At 37.3% G+C, this 18112-nt stretch overlaps 1 long non-coding RNA gene across 1 annotated transcript; it reads right to left on the bottom strand.

Annotated features, from left to right (window-relative positions):
* Positions 1–5308: 5308 nt before the first annotated feature.
* On the bottom strand, positions 5309–7725 carry LOC147531868 (uncharacterized). The gene is made up of 3 exons (XR_015227775.1): positions 7621–7725; positions 7467–7534; positions 5309–6434 (listed from the first exon to the last, which is right to left on the bottom strand). It is a non-coding gene; the product is annotated as an uncharacterized LOC147531868 (long non-coding RNA).
* Between the last annotated feature and the right edge of the window lie 10387 nt (positions 7726–18112).

Genomic DNA, 18112 nt, shown 5'->3' with positions numbered 1-18112 from the left:
TTGGCTAGCAAAATTATTGTTTTAGAGAGAAATATTAAGTGGAGATGGACTGAGGGAGAATGGAACGATGAAGAGGCGAATTGGAGACACAAGGTGGCACTTTTGTAATTAAATAACAAAAATGAGACTTAAAATTTATTATTTTTACCTTCTTTTTAGGAGTACAGCTGTACTATTAAGCCTTTTTTTTATCTCAGAAGATCAACCACTAATGAACTCGAGCTCATTGAACCGGGGCTCAATAAATAAAATACTAGAATCGGAAACCTAGAAATTATCTCAAAAATACAAAAGAACTAAATATAATGATTCTCTACTAACTCAAAAGATTAAGCTACTAAAATTACTAGATTGTAAGATATTAAGATTCTCAAATTATCTTATGAAAATCTCTGTGCACCAGTCTCCTACACTTCAAAGAAACTCGCCTTAAATTTACTAACCGCCTCGAATTTACGAACTGCTTTGAATGTCATCTTCACTCCCTTAATGTAGTTTTTTGGTAAATTATGTATAATAATCATCAAATATTCAGATTTAATTGAAGACTTTATTATGGCACAAAAAATTTTCCTTCGTGACTTGTAATGTGACCAAACTCTTTTTACACCTATATATAAACTTGTAAAGATCACGAATAGGGTTACTGAAACTACAACTTTGATGAAGACTTTCTAATAAAGTTACTTACATAATCTATATGAAACTAGATGAAATTCAGAAAACACTGGAAACACTCTTCATATGAAAGAAGATCAATTGGACCATAGTCTGACTTGCAAAGTTTTCTATTTATCTTAGAATCAAGTTCTTGAACAACTTCTTCTGAAACAACAATTCTCTAATCTTGTAAATTGATAATAGTAGACGTGAACATAATAACTTCGGGTTTGTTTGATGACTAATATTATTTGATTTGTCTTTGGTCACGATTTATGGAGGTTCAACATTCTACAAGGGAGTTTTTTTCCCTACTCTGTATTAAAGTGACGTTGTTCTTGTTGGGTTATGGTGTCTCCTAGTGTTCTAAGCCGAATCTCAGACATCTAATGTCTAACACTAGTATTCCCAGGATCTCATGCATAAGCCAAACATGAACTAAGTAAATAGGGATTGTTACCTTAATCGCTATTTTTCCCTCAAACCTTTCCGGTTGAATAAGAAGACCAAGAGCTCCAATTGTAGCTCCTCTACATGATACACCCGAGTAATCAACTTGATCTCCCACCTCAAGTTTAGCTAAAACTTCAATGGTGGTTAGACGAATAACACTTTCTTCTTTAGACTAGATAGATAGTTGGGAACTTATCTCTATTTCTTTCTCTAGTTGATGTTGTAGAGTTAGAAAGCTTCTTGAGAATTTTCCACACCTTATTCAACTCCAATGAGGGCTTTATATAAATTCCCTAAGTTAGAGTTAAACCCTAATTAGGTTTCCTAAAAGCCAAAACAGAAGAAGAATAAGGATTTAATAAAAAAAATAGAATCCTGTGTCTATTTTTCTCTCTTCCCTGGGCAGACTAAGCCCTAATAGGTAAGTAGGGGTGTACATTTAGTATTCGAACCGACCAATCCGATCCAAACAGATTTGGGCGGTTTGGACAGCGATCCAATGGTTATTCAGATTGGTTTGGATACTAAAATATAAAAACCGAGTGGTCTATGGATTTGTTTGACGGTTAACCGGAAAAACCGAACAAAACCATTTATTATTACTTTCTACATACTATATATGTGATAATATATGATTCAATTGTTTATCATTTTTCTTATCTTCCTCGAATGTTGATAAACTACGTCGAATTAATCACGTACATGTAGATTTACGGGTTTGTGAGATAATACTACTTTTTAGCACGTTCTAAGTATAATTGTAGCAAGTTTTAAAATTAAAATTCGAAAGTTTGTTCTTGGATAGTTTGGTTCGGTAACCTAACCGAACCATGAACGGATTTGTTCGGATTGAAATTTACAATGACCGAACGCTTTGGATCGGACTATGGATGGGCTTAAAAAGTCGGTTATCCAACCGATGTCCACCCTTACCTCTTAGTGTGGTCGACCAAGCATGACAAACCCCACTAATGGGCCTAAAATCCCTTTTAAGTTTCTGGTCCAAATACCCCTTTATTCAGGCTTTTGTACTATCTTTGCCTTGAATTTCTTTAGGCCTTTATGACATATTTATGGGTCTAAGTCATGCTCACATGTCTTATCCCTCTAGTCATATCTTTCGATCAACTCGGCACTCTTTGGTGTAACCTGATGTATGATCTGGACGAATTAGCCGCGAATTGCTTCGTGGTTCGACGATCGTAGTTGGTTTCTAGCTAAACACTACGATCCCTAAATCATCCAGACTTGATGATATTCTTCATCAATTGTCCTATCCGACAAATTGCTCGCATTACATCTTTGGTCGAAGAACATCTCCTTCAGTCTCCTACTTGTACTTAGAACAAGTGCAATGCTCGATTTACGTTTCAATTGTTATCCCATCTTATACGTCACATCTTTCCGACTTTCTTGATCCCGAGCACAACTGTCAATCCAAACTATTAATCACTTAATCTTTTGAGCGTGGCCACGCATTTTCAGTTGCTACTCATCAAGTGGCCCTGAGATACTTTTCCTAACTTAATATGATGACACAATATATTCTTGTACTCCCACTCAGCTTCATGTCTATCATGCCTGACCTAGAGTCCGCCTTTAAAACCTCCTTTTACGGTGCGATGTTTAACGAAACTAAAGTCAGACAATCCTTACATAAGATGAGAGAAGCACTCATGTTTCGAGGAATCTCTTCAATCTTGTCAACGAGATGTACTTGACGTTTATCACTTTAATGTACTCTCATTGTGGGCTATCCAGTGTATATTCCTAATTATACACCCACGTAGTCGACTTGAATACCCTATTCACATAGCCCATGAAACATCGTTATTATGTCGATCTCACGTGCTAGTCTTCGTAAGTCATTGTTGTCCATGCAATGCCTTGGACTAGGGAGATGATAATAAAATAATTTCAAGTTCACTTAATAGGGTTTCATTCATCAGATCACGTATCTGACAAACCTATTTGGAATATTTTATTATCGATGGACTGTCGTTAAACACTAAACCTAATTTAGACGACGAAATGAATAACTTATTTATTTCCGATAACAAGAGTTTGTAAATTTGAGTTTCTTTCGTAAACTCTTTTACTCGCTCAATTTTACTAGTCAAGGTTATTCCTAGAATGCACCTTACGCCTTAGACCTTTGTATGACTCTATTCATACTTTGTCTTACGTGACAGTTTAGTTAAGACAGATCTTTATCCGAGTAAACTTTGCTGATTATCAATTAATCAAAGGTCGCTTCCTTCAATTATCTTTCATAATTTCTATTATTCCTTTGTTAGTTTTAAAACCTCTAGAGCTTTAATTGTATTATTTCGTTTGTAGAGTTTGCAACAGTTTTCAACTCGGAACACCTTCCGGCCTAGTTTCCTTCCATGTCTGGAAGTTTGCAATGTATGACATTTTTAACTTTCTTTTCCACATTGTATTAAAAATTCATACTAATCACTTCACAAGCTTTTTAGGATGTTCTTTAGTTGTGGTTCAGATTTTCTCATCTGAATTCAGATGTCGACGTCTCAATATACTCCCAGTAGTCAAGACGTTTTAGGCTTGGGTCGAACATGACCGATCTTATGCTCGAGTCATTTCTCATGCATGATTGATCATCAGGGCCTACTAGACTCCGAATCATGCTAAGCTCTATGTCATTAGGCTTGGGTCAAATTTCTCTCCTGGAGTATTTCGCGTTGGACCTTTAAGAATCTTATCATAGTTTGTTTCTTGACTTAGTCCTGTCATCCTATCAATCTATCCCATAGACCTTTGATGCCCATAAGCATTTTATCCTTTTGTGTGTGGTCCTTTGAGTCAGTTTTCAACATCTCAATGTTGTTCTCAATCTTAGTATGTCCTCTGCATAACAGACCTAGAAAACTTGTCACTCCCACTTACCTTCTCGAAATTCCCGAGGTTCAAGATTTTTTGCATTCTCTAGGAATCAAACATCTTTTGATTACCTCGTTGAATCGAAGATTCCAACTCTTGCCTGCTTCAATCCACTGATGGATTCCGAAGCATGCGTGTTTCACTAACCTCTAGAGTCGGTAACCATATATTCTTCCATAATTTTATTAGGGAAGATGGTTTTTGACTTCCACATGTTAGTTTGATCTTTATGGACTTAAGCTTCAACGACGAATGTAAGAGATTCTTTGTTTAGCTTTGAGAAACACCCTATTTCCATCATTCTTAGTTTTCTCTTTTGGAAAACTAATTTTACGTTAAATAGGTTTCACTCTATTGACTAAATTATCAAGTTCAAGACTTGATGAGATATGGATTCTATTTTGAACTTTTTGGCTCCTAACCAAATTTCAGAGTTGGTTTCCGTCTCTGCTCAGGTCTGTGACTTTTATCTTTTAACAGTTAAACAACAAGTTCAATGCTCTCAACCTTTCACGACATTTCCGTTTGAGATACTTTCAACTTTTGAGAGTTCTCTTGGGAATCTAGTTTGTTTTGAGCGGTAGGTATTTATAGTTCATCTGACTTTACCTTTTATTCATGTTCTTTTAGGAACCTCAATTTAACTGTTCTCAACATTTTTGTTGCGCTTGGTCGAACTTATTTGACCTATACTTTTCTCCCACTTATCATCCTTAACTGATTGTTCTTTGTTATCTGATTAGTTGTGAAAAAACCCCCAAATTTCTTCTTAAAGAAATTGCATCAGATTTGCTGATTTTGTGCCCTTGTAAACTGTTTTACGCAGGCTTAGCTTTGAGATGGATTAGGTTTTATGTGAGAAGCTGAATTTCGACATAGTGTTTTGGAGGACAGGGTTTGATTCATTAATTCGTCTAACAATCTTCAATTTTATCCTGTTGGACAGTACAACTGAATAGGTCTAAAGTGTAGCCAAAATTTATGACGATCAACCTCTGTGTTTGACTCTAACGTTATCTATCCTTTCGAATGACTCTACTTTCTTGTCAATGTGATTCTCTGATTCGTTCGAGAAAACTGATTTTTATCTGTGAAACATTCTCGGTAACTCACCAACACGAGTTAACTGGTAGAGGAGTCCCAAAACAAAACTACGATAAAACCATTTTCGCCATAAAACATGCACACGTATAAATTTATATCAATCCTACTCTAACCTACAACAACACCCATGGTATGCTCCTCAATCAACAGAGAGTTACCCAGAGAACTCTATAGTACTTTGGGCTAGTATCGTCCCATACCGGCACTAACCCAGGTACTCAAGTTCTCTCGAGAAAGTGGCTTACCCCTAGGTAGGTAAGCCCCTCTCCCACTAGGCGACTCCAAAGTCATTGAAAAGCTAACCTCGTGATAAATATATACACCTGGCTTAACTAAATACGTTTTAGCTTCACCGAAGTCGAATAGTCAGGTCGTCCCTCCAGTATTCATGTTGGGACGAAAAACATATTCTCATCGGTACCCTAGCATGCAACTATTCCTTCTGGTTTTGGAAAAACATTTATTGTGTCAACAACCGAAATCATACTCTTTTCTTATGAATACGTCCTTCACCCACAATCTCAGCAGATTCGGAACTCGCCCGTTACACCCTCAACTGAGATAGACTTTTTAAAACATTAATTATCTTATCACACACAGAAGTAGAACAACAAAGAGTCATATCATAACGTGCAGAGGGATCCCAATCACCAAACCAGTCGGGCGGTCCGAGGTGTATAGCCTCTGAGCCCCGAGGCTAAGAACAAACAGGCTTACAGTCCAATTGAGCGGTCAAGGGTAGCAAATCTCTGAGCCCCGAGAGTCCAACCTAACGAGAATCCTGGCCAGAGAGTGGAGCACTACAACTGCCAAGACCCTCATGACTCGTCTCAGTCCACTTCACCAATTACATACAACATACGAAATCGTTACGTTTTCAAAACATCGATTTACAATCCGTTTAGAAAGCCATTTCTCTAAAAATCATTCTTAAGATATTTTCCATATATAAACCATCACATCAATAAGGAAAGTTCACGATAACAGTTCCATTGAAATCAACGTCTAAATCCTCAAAACTGCCAATCGATAAGCACTATCAACGATACAAACTTTATCGTAAAACCATTAACGAAATAGACACATTCAACGTCGTAAGCGTCATTGAAAACAACAGTCTAAATCATGCAACATGGTCATCTATCCATCTAAACATAGTGATGCATGCATATCTCCTACTCCTAGCATGAATCTAGATGATAATATAAAAGAAAACAAGAGAGCATCCCTACCTAGCGATGCAGGACTCCGTCCTCATCCGATTTGCTTCGAGCATCTTGCTCCCAACTCGTTTCGGCTTTCCTTCTGACCTCCTAGACAAAGATAAACTTAGATTCCTCGACAAGAATCTTAAGATGACATAAATAACTCTGGAAAGACAATACGACAAGAGGCACAAAAGAGACTTGACTCGCATTAACATTGGAAGACCTCGAGTGACTCTATTCTGTCTCAGATTCATTCCCGTCACAATTTAGTCCCAATTCAAGCATACCATATATCGTTGGAAAGCTAATTCAGTTTCTAACATTTCAGTACTTAGTATCTCGGTCAAACTTAAAGTGTACAGTCCTCGAAATAGCAAAATACAAACAGCAGCGAATCTTTATTTCCTAACAGCGCGCTGCGCACTATAACAGTCGTAACTCTCTCGTCCGAGATCGAAATACCTTGTACCATACCTTTTCGGAAATCTAATAACCTAAGATACGATTTATCTCTTATGTAAAACATCATCCGGGTAATCAAATAACACAGAAACACAGCACAACAGACTGCATTGTGCAGTTCCCTAAAATTGTTGTTCGGTCTATATTCTAACCCCTATTAACTTTTAACATTTCTTAAATACCAATTCACTTACTTCCCAATTATTCGAATCCTAAAATTTCATTGCTTAAGGTCTAGGCCAAATCCCCAGTGTACAACTTCGAAACGAACCAACTAAATACAGCAGTGCATCAGTCGTTCCCAAATGCGCGTTGTTAACTCTAACGGCCATAACTCCCCCATCCGAACTCAAAACGACTATCACCATACCATTCTGGAATCGGCTCGAGAGGAGCTACAAGTTTGTATAAGACTCTAAAAGCTTTTGAACCATTGATATCGTGCTACAGACCTAACAGTACAGTGTTACGGGTATAAAGTCTATATAACTCGTCAATTTCGAACTCATTTTCATCTCTAGGTTCAACCATTACTCTTAAATCAAACATCACACTACTAATATATGAAATTCTCCCTCATTCAAACCCTAAAAATCATAAAGCCCCTAATCTATGATCATTGAACCCTAGAATTTGAAAAACATTAGAATTTATCTCAAAGAATTATCAACTCACCTTGGATTGTTTGATGATAGTTAGATTACCCTCATGTTATCTAGTTCTCCTCCTTAATTGACTAGTCCCTACACATGCAAGTATGAGCAACTCCATTAAAACTAATTCAACCCAAACCACCCTGAATATCTAGAGAGAGAAACAAAGTCTTTACCAATATCACAATCAAACTTGTTTGATTTCACTCGAAAAGCTTGAATTAGGAAAAACCTTAGTAAAATCCACCTATTTTTCCTCTATTCATCTCAAAACTCTAACCCCCAAAGTGAAAACGACCAGCTGCTTCTACCATCTGATTTCTTCGTATAAATAACCGAATTTACACTTTAGTCCTCGTATTCGTTCTGATTTCCAAAAGCCCCCCGATTCTGACCTGATTGTACATTTATTCCCTGATTTTAACCTTGTGCGTTTGCAAAATAGTCCATAAGGCAACTTATTTATTCCATTCCCCATTGAAAACCCGGGATGTTACATCGATGACCCAGCGGGACCTTGATCTACTTAGGGTATAACACTACTTCCTTGCTACTGGTGAACTTGTTCTTCCCAACGCTGATGAGCATGTGTGCCTTACTTCTGATCGTCGTGTCGGCGTTTATGAAGTTTTCTTCAAGTTGGGTTTATTTCTTCCTTTTCCTTCCTTCTTGGTAGAGCTACTGAACCACTATGGTCTTCAGCTTTTTCAGATGAGTCCCAATGCTGTGATGACAATAATGGCGTTTTGTCTGCTTTGTAACCATCTGGGTGAGAAGGTTAGCCTATATGCTTTTGATAAGATCTTTTCTATCAAGTCCAGTGACCACTTCTGGTACTATTTTTCTTCTTGTTTGGGAACCTTTTTTTCTACTCCATCTGCGCAAAAAGATTATAAAGAAAGATTCTTCTTTGTTCGCCCTCCTCTGGTTACCGAAAGTTTTGGTTTCGTTGCTCGTACTTCCGATTTTCCATCGGATCTTCCGAAGATCCATCCTGATCCCCAGGATATCAAGTGCTTCGAGGTCTTGTCGGCTTTGGACAAGGGAAAAGATGGGTTAGTTCTCGAAGAGCTCACCGACTATCATGCCCTTGTATCCGCCGGGGTGATTCCTTCTTATCCTGGTATGTTTCTGGCTTCCTCTTTCCCTTTCTTATTTTTTATTATATACACACATATATATATATATTTTATTATTATTATTTTTTATTTTTTTGAATGCTTCTCTTCTTCCTCGATTGTCCAGTTTTCTTGAGGAAGTGCATCAGAACTGGCGACCAACCGTCTTCTTCTGCTGCCAAGAAGCCTCGTACTAAAGTAACGATCGGTCGGAGTTCTGCAGGCATTATCATTCGTGAGCGTGGTAGTCCTGCCACCCCGATGGTTCCTTCGAGTCTTACTCTCAAGTTGACTCATGTACCCAAGGCTGGTTTTATTGCTTCCCGAACTAGGGCTAGCAGCCTTCCCAAGGCTGATAAAGGGAAGGGCCCTGTTGTACCAGAGCTGTCTTCTAAGCTGAGTCTCTGGCCCAAAAGCCTTAATCGTCTGGTCACCTCTCTTATTTCTGGCTTCGACCAATACGTTCAGGGGGAGGTACTTGTATTTCTGCTGTTTGATTTAATGTTTGCATTGTTCTTTCTTCTCTTTTCGATGACTTTCTTTTGTTGCAGGGTTCTCGGGTTAGTCAAGATGTTGCTTCTTATATGAGCCAGATCGAACATCTGGAATCTTTGTTAGCGAAGTTTGAGGAGGAGGCTCGGTTTCTTATGACCGAGGCTGAGCTCTTCTACTGACTTGAAGGTGATTACTGCCGGTCGAGATTCCTGGAAGTTGGCAGTTGAGCAGTCTCGGTCCCATTCAGAGTTGCAGTCTTCTCAAGCAAACACTCGTATCTCTGCTCTCGATAAGCAGCTTAAGGCTTATAAGGAGAGGGAAATCGGTTTGGTCGGCAGGAGAGAGAAGGACAAGCTTGCTCTTTAGGATTCTCGCCGTAACATCCTTGCCTTGGCTGACCAGAACCGGGCCAAGACAACCGGGTGGAGACCGGAAGAATAATCTTCTTACCCATACTCATCTGGGAAGGAGCGACCAGCAAAGCAATAATGCTGAACTTCGTAATAGTCGACAGACTACACGCTTATAACATCATCCTAGGAAGAAACTTTCTGAGGGAATCAAAGGCGATCATATCCGTGAACCACCTAATGATGAAATTCTCGATCCCGGGAACGAGCCTCGTGGGAGTCGTGAGGGGAGATTAGGAAACTGCTAGGGAATGTTATGTTGTCTCCGCCCGGAACTGCAGCAAAAGAGCGACCGTCCCAACCATCATGGGCGAAGAAAAGGCCACCCCTCAGGAACATAGGGAGGACATGCAGGAATAAAACCGAAGCCACTCAGGTACGATAAACCTCATCACAATACTTTTCAAAATATAATTTACCTAACCATAAGAGCCGTTAGGCGGGAGAGCAGCGCTACCAGCTGCGATTTTTTTTCAGTAAAAACGATATTTTATTTAAAAATACGAGGAGACCTTGTTAACCTCATTTTACTAAAAGGCGACTTCTCATCCGGGGTCTCAAGGAGATGTCCTAACTAAACTAGTCGTGCTCAAGCCGACGAAAAACAAGCAGCTCTGGTAGCCCAAGCCACGACTAGAGGTCTCAGGTAAGACGCAAGATCCAGGCTGACTTGGGAGCCCCGAAAGAGAAAGAAAAAAGGTAACTAGTCAGTAAATAATGAGTCGGAGGCAGGACAAAGGAGGAAAAAACACAATACCTCTCCCTGGAAATAGTTATCAAGACCGTTAATCAAGGAGACCACGAAACGAGAAAGACCTTTGGGCCAACGAGCCATCTTTGCCGACAAACCCAGGACGGGCAGAGCTTTCCCCTTTTCAGTGGGGGAATGGATCTCAGCCCTGGTTGGAGAAGCAACAGTACCAAGTGGAGGCGTCGTCCTAAATGAGGAGGATGAAGGAGCCAGAGGAGTAGCGGGGCTACCGAGTTTGCGAATGATGATATCGGCAGAACTTCGACCGGCTATCGACTTAATACGAGACTTCGTGGCAGTAGAGGAAGATGGTGGGTCATCAATCCAGACTATTTTCTTCAAAAACCCTAACAACAAAAAGAAATTCCGGAAATAACCACTTTTATAAGAAAAAGAGACAACAAGTTAAAACAATATAGCGAAAGGTTAACTGACATACTTGGAAGAAAGGGAACCACTTGGGTTTGATGCAAGGTGTGAAGATTAGCAAGATTCTCAGGAATCAGCCCCTCTTTCCCCTTGTCCAAAGTGGATAGGTTTTCCAAACATCTGGCATCCTCGGCGTCAGGGATAAGTTTGGAACAATCAGCGGAAAAACTCGTAGCACGAGCAGCAAAGGCGAAATCCTCGGTAGCAAGAGCAAGACGAACAAAAAAGAACTTCTCCTTATAATCTTTGGGGATGGAAGGAGCAGAGAAGAACGGTCCAAAACGAGAAGATAAATAGTACCAGCAACGATCACTGGACTTAAGAGAAAAGATTTTATCAAAAGCACAAAGACTAACCTTTTCACCTTTTTCAAGACAACGAAAATAGAACGCCATGATAGTCATCACAGCATTAGGGCGCAAATGAAACAGTTGAAGCCCGTAGTAGTTCATGAGTTCCACAAGGAAAGACAGAAAAGGAAATATCAAACCCATATTAAAGAAGATTTCGTAAACACCAACAAGACGGTCATCGGTGAAACAGATGCGATCTTCAAGAGATGGAAGAATGAGTTCGACAGTAGCAGTTGTGCACTTCTTTCGTACTAAAAATGGATAATGGTGTTAATTATGAAATTGATAGAAGTACACTTGTTTTCCCGCAAGTGCACGGTGTTTAGTAGTAGTACATTCAATGGCAAATCCGGGTATATCGAACCCAAGGGAGCTATGGTCCAGATGATGAGAAAGTGAAAATGATTTGTTAGTACAATTACAATAATATATATATATATATATGTATATATTTATATTAGGATACTTACTAATAGATAAAGGGAGAAAGTCTATACTATAAAGCAATTAAATACGACATTGGTAATAATCATACTCCACTCGCAATATTATTGAGGCGGTATAACCGACCATTAATAATAGATATAGATAAAAAAAAGAGAAAATTACACTAAAGAGAAAGTAATACGACGTGGGTAATTGTTATACTCCACTCGTAGATGTTAGTATGTTAGTAACTTAGTAGTCCTTTAAATGGTCCAAGTCAATCTTCTTTCCTTGTCAATATAGCTTTGTAGTCCAGGGAGAAAGTCTTTCATAGGCCTTAGAGGAGTGTGTAAAGAAGGGGGGTGTTGAAGTACTAAAGATCACAAGCTAACTTGAGTCCAAAGGAAAAAAAAATTCGAAATATTTTTTTTGTAACTTACTTTTAATGAACAAATTATAAAGAGAGATTTATCTTTCAATAATTTATAATTATGATGTGTGATTTGACGGTATGGGGGTTCTTCACCATGGCATGGAATAAATTTCTATCTCTTGGTATTTCAAATTGAATTTTCATACACAAGTTAAAACGGTCTAGTTTTCTAATTTAAACAAATAATAAGTAACTAAAATCTCTAGTTTCAAAATAAGGTTGCTCCACCGCACACTTTGACGGTTGAAATGAGTGTCAATCAACTTTTATTTTAATTACTTTGACGGGCGGAAATTCACTAAAAGAGATGTTGGTTAAATTTAGTTTAAAAGGGGGGTTTGTGAAGTAAAAGATTTAGATGAAATGTATTTCCAAATGTTGTATGGAAAGTTGGTATGATGCACCATAAAACAACTTTTCTTACATAAAACTTTTAAAACCAAAACATGAAAAGACAAATCAATTGTAACAAAATCATTACTTACTTAACAATATGATTCCAAGAGTATGAAAATTATTCCTTCATAATGTTGTCATCCCACAACCTCAAGTATGAAACTTATTCTTCCATTAAATTATAGAGTACTTCATTAATTTGATTCATCTTACAAAAAACTAGGAAAAGTAGATAAAGAAGAAGAAATTTGGAAAGAACTACACTTGGTATATGAGATTTTTCTTCCAAATTGTTGTATCTTACAAATGAGATGGAGGTGGCTATTTATAGGCATTTTCCAACAACAAGTAGTAAATATCTTTTAATTCTTCTACATCCTAATAGTGTTTAAATTAAATACTACTTGACTTATTTCCTTTATCTAAGGATAAATATTTTTTACTAGTAAAATTACTTTTACTACTACATTATTTTCTACCAAGTTGATTAATCTTCACCATATCTTGTTTTTCCCACCAAATTAGTTGTAAAGTTACTACGACTATATTTTTTAAACTAAATCACCACCATTTGTGATAATCTTCATTTGTTTATGATGAGTACTTTAATTCCCTTGACTTTTTGGTGATACATTGCCTTTATCACGTAGATTTTTCGTAGATTTAACACCTTAATGTGTCTTCCATTATTATCTGCAAAATATTTACTACAACAAAGCATTAAACAACTAAAATGGACTAACATTATGTGTGTTTAGTTGTATTTTATACACTTTTTAGTGTACAACACACCCCCCAAACCTACTTTTTGCTAGTCCTCAACCAAAATTAATAGAAGCTAACTCACTTTCGCAGGCATCGCGATTACACTTAACATGTGTAATAAGCCGTTAAACCACTAGGTTACCCGAGTGGACGAGTTGTGTCTCGTGAGGGTTTGCAGAATATATCCACAAAATTCTAAATTTACATATATACATGAATGCAGTAGATAAAAAGATCTACCGGTGAAGTCATGTAGTGTTATTCAATAATTCGTAACTTAATTCATAAAATTCATGCATGCATCATAAGTTAATGAAATGGAATAATTTATGAACAAATGATTACCACAAACTTATCGAGTCTGTTCAATACTTGATTCTAAGTCTAGCTAACTGTCTAGGATTACGAGAGATGTAAATGATCAGTGTAATATCTTATAGGTTTTATCTGTGATGTTCTAGCTTACTCGTGTTTTTATGTTGGTGGCTTCCACCTTACCTTGTTTTACATAGAGGCCTTTCATTTCATCATAATATTTTTTTTTCTTTTAATTCAGAAACGAAGCACCAATACTGATATTTTTTTTTGAACAAATAGCCATAACAAGAGGCAGGCCTTTCCCAACATACCTAGTCTAATTCATAGGTTGTTTTTTTTTCATCTTCTTCTTCTCCAAAAAACCATATGAACAAGTTAGTCAAGATTCATATTTCTTTCACAAACCTTTCTGTTCACGGTGATCAAGAGACATTATCTGTTCGTCAATGATTTAAAACATATGCATGGTAGAATTCCAGGGTCTAAGTATGCATTTTCTTTTTAGAATTTCTAGTGAATAAATAAAACTATTACTAATATGAGGTCATGATCTAGTAAATGCATTCAAGATATATATGTAAATTTAAAGCATTTTTTAATAATTTGTAAGTTGCCAAATCATAAACAACAACACAATGAAAATTAAGATAACACCAGAAAACTTCGGCCATGAATTCTGCAACAGGGTCTCTGCGTATTGCCTCATCTTCTTGCTCATTTCTCTGGCCTTGGACGCCATAATTTCTTCTTCTCCCCATCTGTTAATTATGATCAAGAACGAGTTTGCAGTACTTTTATTTTCTGAAGAAGAAATTGTGAGAATGCCTTGGAATTCACTCACTTAAATAGAAGAAAGAAGTAAGTGAGTCATAATGAGAAATTCAAAATCTTGAATTAATTTTTCGAAAATTTTGCCCCTACGTGTATGATTTTAAAACAGGGTTTAAAAAAGGGGACACAATTCAGAGATGATTTTGGATAAACATGTGTCAGAGGCAAAATGAGTAGAATTTTGAAAATTTGTTTGGGTATGACTTTCAATTTCTGTAACTAGCAACTTATTGCATATGATATATATATATATATATATATATTTGAATTTTTTGATTTTTGATTATTTTATTTTTTTGAAATTTTTGATTTTTTTATTGAAGACAAAGTTTGGAAAACATAAAGGATGTACAGAAGACACAAAAGATTGGATCCTAAAGATAAGTACCTCCCCAAAACCTGAATCTCACATTGTCCTCAATGTGGAATTGACGATGGATTTATTCGTAGCTTTGTAGCAATGCCTTTGATTCGTCGGTTCAGCTTAGCGTTGCCTTTCCACATAAATTTAGCAAGAGTACGGACACGCTGGTGTTGTATTGATGAGATCCAACTTTGATCTTCAAAATGAGGGGATGGCGGAACATCAAAACTATAATCTGGAAGTTGTGAACTCTCTGGAGGAATCATTGCTAGATCGTCATTAGATGGGAGGTTGAAATTTACATTTCTATCTGATGAAGAAGCATGGTTAACTAAATGACGTGGTGACCATATATCATAGATACAATGACTGATAGTGTGTGCCATTGCTATTAGAGATAACTTTTCCCACGTTTCTTTGGTGACATCAAAAGCTAGCAAATGATCCATGAGTTTTGTAATTAATACTGGGAGAGCCATCTTGTGCCTTTCAGTTCTCCATGCATCAATTGTAGACCGGACTAAGAAACGATTGATACAAATAGTACGCGCCTGCCTTTGTAAACCAACCATAACGTCAACATGTCGTGTGAAGATCGTAGTTAATCTAGCAGAACCAAATACATTGCTACATAACCATCGATGAAGAACAACCTGATTAATAAACATGTGGGGGCTAAGACCTCCAGATGCAGCATAAGTTGGTGCCGAAGTTCCTATTAGTTCTGTGAGTTTGACTGGTCCCCTGTAAGATGGCTCATGAAAGTGGGGCAAAGAAGGTATTCCAAGAAGATTTCCAATAACATCTGGTGTGATACAGAGTGTAACTCCCCGCCAATTGAGGGTTAATGAACATTCAGAACAGTTAACCTCCGTAATTCCATTGTAGAATTCTCGTACAATATTTGTGCAATAAAATGAATTCTCATCGTAGAACAGGACATCCCATCCCCGAGCTTTAAGTTCTTCAGAATAAAAAGCACCAAAAACAGGATCTTCGAATAAAGAGTAGAACGGTTGTTCAGGAGTGAAGCCTGTGAAAGAACCCATTGATATGAAGTGGTCTTTGTGGCACAAGTATGTAAAAAATTAGAGAATCTCTTCATAGATTGATATGGGGGAACAAACATTTTGCTAATACTGTAGTTCACATAAGTTGACTTTCAATTGTCCTGTCATCTCTCTCTTCCCTCTTGTTTTTTTTCTTTTTTTGTTTGTTTTGTGAGGATCATTCTGAATAGCTTTCCACAAAATTTGGGTCTGGATAGCGACAAAAAAATGCTAAATTTAATGTCCTCATCCAGACAAATAATCTCAATTCCAGGAAGGTTTAGTAATTTTCCCCCAAGTTCTTCTGGAGTCTATTGCAGCACGCGAAGAACAATAGTAAACATGAAAGGAAGATCTTGCAGCCAATTGTAGCAATCCAGAACAGGCTTCAACTTCAGAAAACTTACACCACCCTAGTCGCTTGGCTTTTCTGTGTCGAGCATAAGAAGATTTTCCTTTACCTGAATTTCGCGTTTTGAGTATGATATATTTCTGAAGATGTTGAGGTGATCGATCCCAATAGCTTAACATAGGTTGATTCTTGGGAACCCAAGCCAACCTAGTGCCCCTTCTAACCGGAGCTGGGTACTGGATCCATTTTTCTTCAGCCAGTAAGAAGTTTCGGACTGGTCTTTCCCTCGTTTGCAACCACCGAAATAAAGAGCGGAGTTAACCGTCGTTATTGGACAGGGCTAGGTTAATACGCACACAAAATGATTCAAGTAGAAGATTTATTTCATTAGATATATGTTGGTTCTTCTAAGAGAATTTCTTCGACATCACGATTTCGTAGCTCGAGAAAGGGTTTGACCCTTTGACCATTGACTTTAAAGATATTACCAGTGTTTGGATTTTCTAATTCAACAACTCCATGCTCAAACATAGATTTCACAATGTAAGGTCCTGACCATCGTGATTTCAATTCCCCGGGATGTCAATGAAGCCTAGAATTATACAAAAGTACTTTTTGAGCAAGTTCGAATGTGCGTCTCAAAATAGACTTATCATGAAAGATTTTCATTCGATTTTTGTAAATTTTATTGCTCTGATAGGCTTCATTCCGAATCTCATCAAGTTCGGACAATTATAATTTCCTGTGCTGTCCAGCTTTATCCATTTCAAAGTTTAAGTTTTTAATGGCCCAATAAGCTCTATGCTCTATTTCAACTAGTAAATGACAAGCTTTACCGTAGACCGACCTATAAGGAGACATACCAATCGGAGTCTTAAAGGCAGTGCGATAAGCCCATAAAGCGTCATGCAAATGCAATGACCAATCTTTTCGGTCCGGTCGCATTGTTTTTTCTAAGATTTGTTTAATTTGACAATTTGATATTTCAACTTGACCACTGTTTGTGGATAATATGGTGTTGCGACCTTGTGAGTGATGGAGTACCTTTTCATTAATTTTTCAAAGATTTTGTTACAAAAATGTGATCCTCCATCACTAATCACTGCTCGTGGTGTACCAAATCTAGCAAAAATATTTTCTTTTAGAAATTTCAGCACCACTTTATGATCAATGGGCCCATAAAATCAATGCTCCAAACATCAAACAATTCAACAATTAAGATTGGGTTGAGGGGCATCATATTCCTACGAGTAATTCCCCCCATTCGCTGACACCTGTTACAAGATTTACAATAATCAAAGTTGTCTTTAAAAAGTGTTGGCCAGTAAAAACGACATTGTAGGATTTTTTTTTTAGATGTTTTTTTTTGCACGAAAATGACCTCCACATGCATGATCGTGACAAAAGGAAATGATATCATAAAATTCTGTGTTAGGTACACATCTCTTAATGACTTGATCTGCGCAGTGTTTAAACAGACACGGATCATCCCAGAAAAATCTTTTTACTTCGTGTAAAAATTTTTCTCGATCATTTTTACTCCAGTGAGACGGAATTTCCCCTACTGCCAAATAATTGACAATGTCAGCATACCAGGGTAGTTCAGATAAAACCATAAGTTGTTCATCAGGAAATGCTTCATTTATAGGTTCATTGATTATAGAAGATTCAACTATCAATCATGACTAGTGGTCAGCTACCACATTGTTTGTACCTTTTTTATCTAGAATTTCTATGTCAAACTCTTGTAACAAAAGAATCCATCTAATCAATCGTGCTTTAGTATCTTTCTTTGCAAATAGGTACTTAACAGCAACATGGTCAGTGTAGACTATGATCTTAGAACCTAGAAGAGAAGGATGAAATTTATCCAAAGCAAATACTACAGCCAATAACTCTTTTCAGTGGTAGAGTAGTTTAGTTGTGCGTCAGATAGAGTTTTACTAGCATAGTAGATAACATGAACATGAGGTTTTTTATCACTCCTTTATCCTAAGACAGCTCCTTTGCATAGTCTGACGCATCACACGTTATTTTAAATAGAAAATTCCAATCAGAGGGTTGGATTATTGGGGCAGATGTTAGCTCATTTTGAAACGTTTTGAACGCCTTCTCACATGTTTCATCAAACACATACGACACCTCTTTCGAAAGCAAATGATACAAAGGTTTTGAAAT

The sequence above is a fragment of the Eschscholzia californica genome, unplaced genomic scaffold (genome assembly GCF_041429995.1).
Source record: "Eschscholzia californica isolate CP2 unplaced genomic scaffold, dmEscCali1.0.p SCAF_6, whole genome shotgun sequence".
In the NCBI taxonomy this organism is placed as follows: domain Eukaryota; kingdom Viridiplantae; phylum Streptophyta; class Magnoliopsida; order Ranunculales; family Papaveraceae; genus Eschscholzia; species Eschscholzia californica.
The sequence above is the reverse complement of the archived record's forward strand: the minus strand, read 5'-3'. Positions and strand labels throughout refer to the sequence as shown.